Here is a 12,742-nt window from a genome sequence, read left to right on the forward strand (position 1 = left end):
AATTGGATGGTAAATTGAGAAGTCGAAAGAGTTGCCACCTTTATGAAGTGGAATGATATATGAAACTTTCCATAGGTGAGGGATATAGGCTTCCTGTATTGAGCAGTTGATAAGGATAGAGACAGGATAAGATAAGGATTCAGCTGTTAGTTTTAGGAAGTTGGCAGCTATACTCTCAGCTGCAAGGATGGTAGGTTTCAATTTTAGGAGGAGTTTTTAATTGTAGAGGTGGTAACAGGAGAGAGGGCAAATGAAGGAATGTTATCTGGACATTTGGTTGGGGTACGCTTCTGGTTGTTTGGATAGTTGGGTCAATAATGTCAGAACAGATTCGATGAAATGGTGATTAAATTGGGAGGCTATGTTCTTGCTATTATCAGTGGAGCTAGGAGCTGGAGTGGTGGTTTTGCCTGGTTTTAGTAGGGAGTTGATAATTTGCCAAAATTTGTGAGGATTGTTTGAGTATTTGCTTTGGGCATCAAGGAACTAGTTTTGTTTATCAAGTTTGGTTTGTTTCTTGGCCTCATTTCTAAGTTGTTGGTAGTTTTCTTTGGCTAGTGTAGTGTTATCTATCTTCCAGATTTTCCAAACCTTGTCTCTGGACTTTAGTAGGGGTCTTGTGTCCCTGCTTAGCCATGGTGCATAGTTAGTCTTAACTCTTACCTTCCTGATGGGGTGAGACACTTTTGAGGATATTGGTGAGGGTACTATTAAAGTAGTTGACTGCCTGGTCTAATTCTAAGGTTCTTAGTGGCTCCCAGTTACATTGTTTTAAAATAGTGTTGAGTTCCTGAGGGTTTAGGTTGTGGTTGCCTCTGATTTGCTATAGGCTGTGGACTTGGGTAAGTTGGTGTGTTTGCATACGAAAAATGTGGGAAGGTGTTCACTAAGACCATCTGGTATACAGCCTGTATGGTAATTTTGTTTGGGGCAATTGGTCAGTCTCCAATCAAGAATAGATTGTTTTGGGGATTTTTTATCTACTCTAGTGGGTTCTTGAATGAGTTGAGAAAATCCAAAGAGGTTAATATGGTTAGTGGGGTTGTTAGAGTTATAGTCTGACCAGTCAGTATTTAGGTCACCTGGTATGATAGTTTCTTGTGGAAGGTTATCACTAGCCCAGTGTAAGATTTCTTCAATTATGGGAGAATTATTCCCTGGAGGGATGTAGGAACAAAGTATGTTGATTCTTTTTTTGTTGTTTAAGTATAAGACTGAGGCTAAGTGTCAAAGGAAAAACAACTTCAAAAAGATCAACACACGGCAGGTTCAGGTTAAGGCACTTTAATCTTGCAGCAAGGAGACAAAAACATGCTAATACAGAGTTTGTCTAACTAGAATCAGGAAGTGAAGCCATTCTTATACATTTCTTACAAGACATTGCCTACTAAGCTGACGTAATAAATCACAAGTTCTTTCAATATTATTTCATAGCAGCTGTTTGTCCATGATTTTCTGCTGGCATATCAAGTTTACAAAAAAAAAACTTCCTAAGAAAAAACAATGTGGCCTTGATGACCTACAACTTCTCACTATGCAATGTTACCATTCAAGGTACTATGGCTAATTCGAGCACAAAGCAAGTACAGATTATAGTTCATTTCTTCAAGCAGTCTTTATTCAACTGTATCTATCTTTTCTGCAGCTGTGCATGTTCTCATAACACGAACAGAGCTGATTGTTCAAGTTCAGTAACATTATAGAAAACAGTGTTGTTCTATTCATTATTTTCCTGACCTAGCAGATAATCACCTGCTTCTCAGTAAATTTCCAAAAGGCATAAACATGAAATTTGCTGTGCTAGCAAATACTAGGCCAGAGAGCATCTTGCAGTTTCAGAAAGCATACTGCAGTTTGAAAAGCATCTTGTAATTTCATACAGAATTAAGCTGTACATAAAATAGAATGAAATGTGTTAACCCTTTTAGCTTCTAATAAGCACTAAACATATACATTAATACATATTTTTCTAACATTTCCCCCCTGTTAATACTTGTTATTCTATTTTCAAAAGCATAAACAGTTTGCTTCTTCTCCTAACCTCTTTCTGTTCAGAATTTGCAGTTAAGAGAGTCATTCAGTTTAAACTTATGAAAGTGTTTCATTTTTTAACAGTTCTTCAATTTCAGTACTTTGATACAAAGTGTCAGAAACTGACATGTCTATAAAATCTTTGATTAATCTTTTCATGCAGGGAATACCACAACAAACACATACTCCTAACAGGAGTAATCCCACACAAATGGCAATCAGGATGTTCATTAGGATGCTACCCCATCCCCCAAACAAATTCTGGAAAAAATCCATCAGTGGGTTTGGGCCTGGTTTGGTCATGGCCGACACTTGCTGAATCACCTCAAGATGGTCGTTTATCTCATGCTGGTTGTCAGGAATATATGAACAGCACTCCTCTTTTATTAAAGCGCACATACCACCTTTCGCCGCTAGGGTGAAGACGAGAGCCATGCGGTTTTGAAGCACCAAAGTTCTCATAGCGTTCAGTTCATCAGTTACTAATTCGAGAGCAGAAAAAGTTGCATTGCTCATTACTTTGAGAAGTTTGGACAGTTTTCTCAGCTCCCAAATCAATTTCACTGCGCCATATGCAGGGGCTATACCTGCCCACGATATAATAGTGTCACTCAAGTCCATGTGTGTCAGTTTATCTTTGTTTTTCACGGGGTTATGGTTTCTTCAGCCTGCTTCAATTCATCCCATTGGATTCTCAGGTCTCTTGATTGGATTTCCAGGTTTCTTGGTGACCTCTCTGACATTTTGAATTCTTCCCTGAGGCAAAACTGCAGTGTATCGTATGGCCGGAACCAGGTAACCCAAAAAACAACTGCCGGACCAATTCTCAGGTAACCATTTGTATGCCTTTTTCCCACACACAAAATAACAATTCTCTACTTTAGTATTAATATATACTTGCCCTGCATGAAACATTTTATTATCAATGATAGATAGTTGTTTAAAAAGAACAGGATTACATTGTACTTCATCAACCGTTTTGTGCATTGATTCAAAATATGAGTCATAGTTTGAATCACAAATATAACCTGCATTATTAGCTTTGATATAACACTTGTAATGAACAGTCACATTACAATTGCTCCAACCCACCTGAACAGTATCATTTTTGTAAAAACATACAATTCCCTTTTGTGTAACAGGCAGGTACAATGCTATTTTGTCTAGTGATTTCACAGTTGTAGTATCAAAAATCAAATTTTCCCAGGTCTCACTGACCGCTAGGGGGACAGCAGTCATTAACAATCCCCTGTATGCTGTTGGTATAGCTGTGCAAATCCAGCAATTCAAAACATTAAAAGTTTCAGCATTCACATATTTAATTGCTTGGTAAGTGTTAAAGTTCGGATGCCAGTCTATGAGTAATGCATCTCGTTTATTCAGTTCAGCTCGTGTGGCTGGAAAAAGGAAAGGCCACAGCAAAAAGATCAATGTTATCAGTATGGTTAACAGAATGATCATGCAATACTTCTGAGGTTGTTCTGTATTTCTATTTGCTCCGTATCTGGTCATTCTGTTCTTGTGTAACAGTAACATTTTTTTTGTCCAGTTCAAAGTTTTTAACCAATTTACAGTGTGTCAGATGAATCCAGGACGCTCGCTCTGCGATCTTGACTGCAGTGGGTGTTGACAGTAGCACTTGGTATGGCCCTTCCCACTTTGGTGATGTCCAATTTTTTCTCTTGATGACTTTCCCCCAGACCCACGTGCCTGGGACTACTGCTGCGTCCGATGGTCTGGTTTGTTCTTTATCTGAAACAGAATTTAACTGCAAAAGTTGTTTATTACTTAAAAGTCATCTCATGTATTCTGCGAGTGAGCTGTCAGCCTCCTGGTCTGCAGGCATGAGAGGTTTCCATTGAGGTATATAATATGCCCTCCCAAATAATTTTTCAAAAGGAGTCAACCCCTTTGCATTCGGAACAGTTCTCATGCTCAACAATGCCAGAGGCAGGCAGTGCACCCAGTTCTTTTGTGTCTCACTAATTAATTTCCTAAGTTTGTTTTTCAAAACCCATTATGCCTCTCTACTAGTCCTGCGGATTGTGGGTGGTATGCACAATCGTTCTTTAAGGAAATTCCAAAATATCGGCTCAACTGTTGTATAGTTCGATTTACAAAGTGTGTGCCATTGTCACTCTAGATCTTTTCCGGTATGCCAAATCTAGGAATAATTTCTTTAACAAGGACTTTTGCAACAGTAGCTGCATCTGGATTTTTGGTCGGAAAAGCTTCCACCCATTTGGAAAACATATCTATAATGACAAGACAATACTTCTTATTTTCACATTTGTTCAGTTCTACGAAATCCATACAGATAGTATGGAATGGGTACGGTGGTGTTGGGAAACTCCCTTGCTTAGGCTTCAATGCCCCTTGTGCATGATGCTTGCTACAAACATGGCATGCTGCACAAACATTTTTTGTGTAGTTTGTAAATCCATATGCTGTGAACACTCAGTTCACTAACTGTACCATCCCCCCTGTTGAGACAAGCTGCATATCTAAACAAATTAGACGGCAAATTCGGTTTTCCTTCTTTGGAGATGTACAGCCCTTTCTCAAGAATTGCTCCTCGTTTTATCCATTTCTGTTTTTTTTACTTTCATAGTAAGTGTCTGCATTGTTTTCAACATTTCTAAATCTAAAATCTCAGAAGGATGTAATTCCTCACTCAAAAGAAATATTTCTGAAGCTGAAGCTGCCTGCTTTGCAGCTGTATCAGCTCTCGCATTTCCTTTTGAAATCCTATCCTGTTGCTTGGTATGAGCTACACATTTACAAATAGCTACTTTCTGAAGTAACTGAATAGATTTTAACAAATCTAAAATAAACTGCTCATGTTTAATCGGTTTACCAGTAGATGTTATCATTCCTCTATTCTTCCACTGTTGCGCAAAAACATGTACAGTAGAAAAAGTGTACTGGCTGTCAGTAAAAATGTTCACACATTTACCCTTTGCCAAGGTACATGCCCTTGTCAAGGCAATCAATTCTGCTGCTTGTGCAGATAAGTTGTGTGGTAAAGACTTTGCTTCTAAAATCTCAGTATCAGAAACTACTGCATACCTCACTAGGTTCTGCCCTGTAGGAGCCCTTCTGCATGAGCCGTCCATGTAATATGTCACCACGGCATCATCCAAGGGAACATCCATTAGATCTTTTCTAGGCAGTGTCTTTTGCTCAATCTCCTGCAGGCAGCTGTGTGGTGTGCCATCCGCAGGGGTCGGGAGCAAGGTAGACGGATTTAAAGTTGTACATCATTCAATTGTCATATGAGGTTGGCTCAAGAGTATAGTTATACAGGAAAGATGTCTAGCAGGAGAAAGATATGCTACTTTTTCTTGCAGTAAAATAATCGCGACTGCATGAGGCACTCTCAATGTGAGAGGGTGGAACAACACTACTGAGGCCAAAGCCTGTACTGCCATTGCAGCAGCAACTACTGCTTGTACACAGTGGGGCAGGGATCGTGCCACTGGGTCCAGCTGTGATGAATAGTAAGCTATGGGGCGTTGCTTATCCCCATGTTGCTGTGTTAACACTGATGTCATATAACCTTGCTTACAATCTACAGTTTGGAAAAAAACATTTATGATAGTTTGGTAATCCTAAAACTAATGAGGATGCTATCAATTGTTTTAGTTTCCAGAAAGCTGATTCTGCTTCTGGTGTCCATTGTAATAAATCTTGTGCTGCCATAGGCTTCTTGCATATCAAGTTGGTCAGTGGAGCAGACTCCAAGGCATAGTTTGGAATCTAACTCCGACAGAAATTAGTCGTACCCAGGAAGGACATCATTTCCTTCTTGGTAGTCAGTTTAGGTGCTTGTAAAATTGCTATTTTCCTATCTTCATCTAACGTTCTGCCTTCTTTGGATATTACATATCCCAGGTATTTAACCTGCTTTCTCCAAAGCTGCAACTTGTTTTTGTTTACTTTATGTCCTTGAGTGGCTAGAAATTGTAGTAATGCTATGGTATCTTCTCTGCATTCTTGCTGGGTGGGGGCTGCCAGCAGGATGTCGTCTACATAAAGTAAAATCTGACTGCCTCTTGGTGGGCTAAATCCCGCCAAGTTGCTTGCCATCTCTTGTGCGAATATTGTTGGACTTTCACAATACCCCTGTGGTAGTCACGTGTATGTATACCTTTTCCCATGAAATGTGAATGCAAACCAATGTTGGCTGTCAGGGTGTATCGGTATCGAAAAGAACGCATTGCTAATATCTACCACAGAAAAATACTTCTGTTGAGGCTTCAAATCATTCAATAGGGTGTGTGGATCTGGCACCATAGGTGCTCTAGGTATTACTGCGTCATTTACAGCTTGTAAATCTTGGACAGTTAGAAAAATATGTATTAATGTGTGTATGCTTAATGCCAAATTAATAATCAAGTGTTTTTAATATGCTTTTCATTCTATTTTTCATGCGCTGTGTTATATACAAATTGAGTTTCATATGAGACTGAAAAAAGATGCTTTTTGGAAACTGCAGCATGCTTACTGAAACTTGCAAGTTGCCCTCTGACCTAGTAACTGCTAGCACTGCAATATTCTTGTTTATGCCTTGTGGAAATGTACTTGAGAAGCAGGTGTTTATCTGCTAGGTCAGAAGCATATGAATGAACAATACTCTATATTATAAATGTAATGATTCTAGACAAACAGCCTTGTCCAGAGGATGGGAACCTCTGCAGCTGCAGTAATTTAGAGATAAGGTAGACAAAGGATTATTAGAGAAATGAACTGCTAGCATTGTGCTTGATTTAGCCGTAGTATCTTGAATGTTACATAACAAGTATCTAACTGAAAGTAACCAAGGCCATGTTGTTTCCCTCAGGACGTTTCACACAAAAATTGTTTAAATCAGCAGAAATTCATGGGAAAGATGGTCAGCAGATGATGATGAAAAGGTGGTAATCTGTTACGTCAGCATGGTAGGACAGGATTAATTTGATAACCTATAAAAATGAATGCATTTCCTGTTTCTGGTGAGACAAACTCAGTATTAGCACGTTTTTGTCTCCTTGCTGCAAGATTAAAGTGCCTTAACCTGAACCTACCATGTTTTGATCATTTTTAAAGTATATTTTTCCTTTGGCAGATTGGTCCTTCGGACCAGAAACGTATCTCTCGCTCTGGACCTAGGTTAGAATTGGGCCCGGTGGCATGCATCCGTATGGAGAAGAGGCCAAATTGGCTCTTCTGTTTTGAAAGACCTCTGACTGAATTGTTGTTTGAAAGAGGCCAGCCACTGTTTCTGATCTGGGATTGGAGGATGAGTCAATGATTCGGTGGATCAACTCACGGAGGGTCAGATAAGGAGGAATTACCTTATTTCTGTTTTAAGATCAGGGACTAAGTACAGAACTGTTTTTTGTCAGGTAAATTTGCGTATGCAGATTAGGGCCAGAAAAAGGGGTTACTGTTCTTTGTCATAGATCAGGGAAACAGAATAGGTAGACAGTTATTCTAGATAAACTGTGAAAAGGTATAGATTTGTGGTACCACGTGATAGAAAGGGTTACGTAACAATTTACAGCTTAGCTAAGACACCAATGGGAAATCAGTGCACAAAAAATTCCTGGGACACGCCCCTAACTGAAGACACGAAGTATTTGCAATTACAGCATGCCGATAATGTTAAACATTACACCAAATGGGTCGATAAGTATAAATTTGAGGATAATTTAGATAAACTTGCACTTATGAAGCTTGTAAAATAGTTAAAAATAGATGTGAAAGGTCAATTAAAAAAGCAGAGACAATTAGGAGTCCCTCAGGCGCATAGGTGGCTTGAGGAAGCAAATCGTAGGGAGCAGAGAATTAAAAATTCAAAGACAATGTTCTTAGATAAAAAAGACAATAACTTAGTAATAGCAACGGCCCCTCTTTCGCCCCCTTCACTTCCGTTACCAGAATATGAAGCGAGTGGATGAGCTGATCCACCTCCGCTATACCCAGCTGTCCCTGCAAAAGCACAACCGTTTGTCAGGGATCCTATTGAGACTAGGTCTCGAACACACGACTTGAGGAGGGAGATTGAATTAAATGAATTAAATAGAGCATCACAGGCTATGAGTGAAGAAGAGAAGTGTCCGCTCATAGAAGTACCGAATCCTCAGGCAGGACAGGCAGGACAAGATCCGACTCTTTTGGTTTATAGACCGTGGACACCGGAAGATATCCAGAAAGCCACGGAAGGTATTCCCCACCCAAAAGTGAATTTTAGAAAATTTTTAGAAGATTTACAGGGTATGAGATTAAGTTACCATTTAAATGGAGAGGAAGTAGAAAAAGTAGTTAGACAAATTGTGGATCCAGATTGGCACATGATTAGTGGCGACTGGAATCCTCGTGATGCACAACTTAGACCACTCCCACATACTAAGGCAGAACTGGATGGCAGAGTGAAAGGTCTGACAGACAGAATCTCTGAAAAGTGGAAGCCTAGGGCTGATTGGACTTGCATTAATCAATGCATTCAACAGGAAGGTGAAACAGTTGATAGATATTATGCTAGACTGTTACAGTGTTTTAATAATCACTGCAGAATGCAGATACCAGAAAACCAGACACATGATTCCTCATATGAACAACAGTTAAAGAACGCATTCTTGAAGGGTAGTATAACTCCCATTAGTAGCTTTATTACGAAGCATATGGTAGATCATCGAACAAGTAGATTACAGCCATTACTTGAATATGCTAGACATGCAGAAAGACATTTTAATAGTAAAAAGAAAAAGAAAACTCAAGTATTTTTGGCAGAAGATGGGTCAGAAGTATTTGTTGTACAAACTGGGAAAAAGGGTAAGAAAAATACCCAGGGAAATAAACAATCTGACAAACGATCAGAAGATTTCGAGGAAAGAAAGAAAAAGGGTGAGTGTTTTAAGTGCGGGAAAAAAGGACATTTAGCAAGGGATTGCAGGCTAAACAAGAAGGCTACTACAGAAAATAAGGAGGATGAGGAATGACTATATGATAGTCAGGAATCATTGGGAGAGAGTGAGCAGGGAAAGGTAAGTGTAAATCTGATAGCAGGAGAAGAGGATGTGACACAAGGGGTAGAGGATGTATATGAATATGCAGACATAGAAGAAAATGAAATTTTAGACCTAGCTCTTTTGAGCTTAGAGCTTTACTTAGCAGACACAAAACCGGAAGTGACGCTTCTGGTAGAGGGGAGGGAAGTTAAATTTTTGTGTGACTCAGGGGCTTCACGAACCCTGATACACCGTTCCAAACTACCGGAAGATACAGAATCACCAGATTATATACTATTGAAAGCAGCTAATGGACAGCTGTATCAGGAGCCACTCTCCTGTGACATAACAATAATAGACCCCGTTTCAGGGATGACTCAGAAAAGTAAAATTGTAGTTTCTGCAAAATGCCCAGTAAATCTTTTGGGTAGAGATTTGATGCAGATATTTGGCATAGTCATAGTTCCAATCATGCAGGGTATGGAAGCACAGCGACAAATGGACACTTTTGTAGTGCGACCGGAGGGTGAAACATTTTATTGGTACAGCCAGGACTTGGTTACGATTGGTCCGGGGGCAGTAACCGAAGAACTGATGAACGTAGCCATCAGCAAGTTCCCCTCCCTCGACATTGACAAACAGCATTTGTTGCATTGTACTCTATATTACTGTAATAAACCAGGACCTGATAAAGATTATGAACAAGAATTGTTTCAGAACCATGCAAACAGGCTAGTATTGCGAAACTTGTACTGGGATGCAGAAGGGAACAGTGTAGCAAGCTGTTCATTGCCCCAGGAATTTTTAGCACTTTACAAATCTAATCGACTGCCACATGTTAGTTTGACTAAGAACAAAACTTTAAAATGGGCAGACTTAGGTGAAAAAGTCACAAGGTGGGAAAAGCAGACAGAATTAGACCTCTCCGAACAGGGAGTACAGAAAAAGAAATTGAATTGGATTACACAGACCCACCCAGCTGTACACTCACAGGCTAGTGAGAATAGCTGAGTATTACTCTTATTGGAAGAAGAGGAAAAAGCCTTGTGAGACATACCAGATATTCTCTGGTCAGCAGGGAAATCAGATGTAGGACTAATATGAACAGTAGGACCAGTTACCATAACGCCAAAGTCAGCATTTAGGCCCCAGAAAAGACAGTATCCCTTGAGAAAAGATGCAGAGGTAGGAATCAAGCCTATCACAGCAGCCTTACTTAAGGAAGGAGTCTTAATAGAATCTCCTGATTCACCATGTAATACACCTTTATTTCCTGTCAAGAAAGCAAACGGGGAATGGCGTATGATCCAAGACTTATAAGCTGTAAATAATGCAGTTATACCCAGGGCACCAACGGTGCCAGATCCACACACCTTACTGAATGATTTAAAGCCAGAACAAAAATATTTTTCAGTGGTAGACATTAGTAATGCATTTTTCTCGATACTGATACACCCTGACAGCCAATATTGGTTTGCATTTACATTTCAGGGAAAGCGGTACACATATACCAGAGTACCACAGGGATATTGTGAAAGTCCAACAATTTTGCACAGGAAATGGCAAGCAACCTGGCGGGATTTATCCCACCGAAAGGTAGTCAGATTCTACTTTATGTAGACGACATTCTGCTGGCAGGCCCCACCCAGCAAGAATGCAAAGAGGACATGATAGCTTTATTACAATTTTTAGCTACTCAAGGTCACAAAGTAAACAAAGACAAGTTACAGCTTTGGAGAAAACAAGTTAAGTACTTGGGATATGTAATATCCAAAGAAGGTAGAATATTAGATGAAGACAGAAAAACAGCAATTCTACAAGCACCTAGACCAACCACCAAGAAGGAAATGATGTCCTTCCTGGGAACTACTAATTTTTGTCGGAGTTGGATACCAAACTATGCTTTGGAATCTGCTCCACTGGCCGACTTAATATTTAAAAAGCCGATGGCAGCACAAGATTTATTACAATGGACACCTGAAGCAGAAGCAGCTTTCTGTAAGCTGAAACAAATGATAGCATCATCCTTAGTTTTAGGATTACCAAACTATAACAAGCAGTTTATCCAAACTGTTTATTGTAAGCAAGGTTATATGACATCAGTATTGACACAGCAACATGGGGACAAACAAAGCCCCATAGCTTATTATTCATCACAGTTAGACCCAGTGGCGCGATCCTTGCTCCACTGTGTACAAGCAGTAGTTGCAGCTGCAATGGCAGTGCAGGCTTCAGCCTCAGTAGTGTTATTCCACCCTCTCACATTGAGAGTGCCTCATGCAGTCGCAATTATTTTACTGCAAGAAAAAGTAGCATATCTTTCTCCAGCTCCTGTATGACCATACTGTTGAGCCAACCTCATATGACAGTTGAACGATGTACAACCTTGAATCCGTCAACTTTGCTTCCAACCCCTGCAGATGGCAAACCAAACTGCTGCCTGCAGGAGATTGAACAAAAGACACTACCTAGACAAGACCTTACGGATGTTCCCTTGGATGATGCCGAGGTGACATGCTATGTGGACGGCTCATGCAGGAGGGGTCCTACACGACAGAACCTAGTGGGGTATGCAGTCATTTCTGATACCGAAACTTTAGAAGCAAAATCTTTACCACACAACTTATCTGCACAAGCAGCAGAATTGATTGCCTTAACAAGGGCATGTACCTTAGCAAAAGGTAAGAAAGTAAACATTTATACTGACAGTCAGTATGCTTTTTCTACTGTACATGTTTTTGCGCAACAGTGGAAAAATAGAGGAATGATAACATCTACTGGTAAACCAATTAATCATGCGCAACTTATTTTAGATTTGTTAGATTCAATTCAGTTACCTAAAAAAGTAGCTATTTGCAAATGTGTAGCTCATACAAAACAACAGGATAGAAATTCAAAAGGTAATGCATGGGCTGATACAGCTGCAAAGTAGGCAGCCTCAGCCACAGAAACTTTTCTTTTGAGTGAGGAATTACAACCCACAGAGATTTTTGATTTAGAAATGTTAAAAACAATGCAGACACTTACTACAAATATTGAGAAACAAAAGTGGATAAAACGAGGAGCAATCCTCGAAAAGGGACTGTACATCTCCAAGGAAAAGAAACCCATTTTGCCATCTAATTTGTTTAGATATGCAGCGTTGTTGAGCCATGGGCAGAGCCATGTCTCAACAGGGGGGGATGGTATAGTTAGTGAATCGAGTGTTTACAACCTATGGGTTTATAACTATACAAAAATTTTTTGTGCAGCATGCTATGTTTGTAACAAGCATCATGCACAAGGGGCGTTGAAGCCTAAGCAAGGGAATTTTCCTACACCACCATATCCGTTCCATACTATCTGTATGGATTTCATAGAATTGAATAAATGTGAGAATAAGAAGTATTGCCTTGTTATTATAGACATGTTTTCCAAATGGGTAGAAGCGTTTCCAACTAAAAATCCAGATGCAGCTACTGTTGCAAAGGTCCTCGTTAAAGAAATTATACCTAGATTTGGTATACCGGAAAAGATTTATAGTGATAACGGGACACATTTCGTGAACCAAACAATCCAACAACTCAGTCGTTATTTTGGGATATCGTTAAAGAACCACTGTGCGTATCACCCTCAATCTGCAGGGCTAGTAGAGAGGCACAATGGGGTATTGAAGAATAAGCTTAGGAAGTTGATAGAAGAGACACAGAAAAACTGGGTGCACTGCTTGCCTTTAGCAC

This window comes from Protopterus annectens, chromosome 12.part0, assembly GCF_019279795.1.
Source record: "Protopterus annectens isolate FY-2018-M chromosome 12.part0, PAN1.0, whole genome shotgun sequence".
NCBI classification, from domain to species: Eukaryota; Metazoa; Chordata; order Ceratodontiformes; family Protopteridae; genus Protopterus; species Protopterus annectens.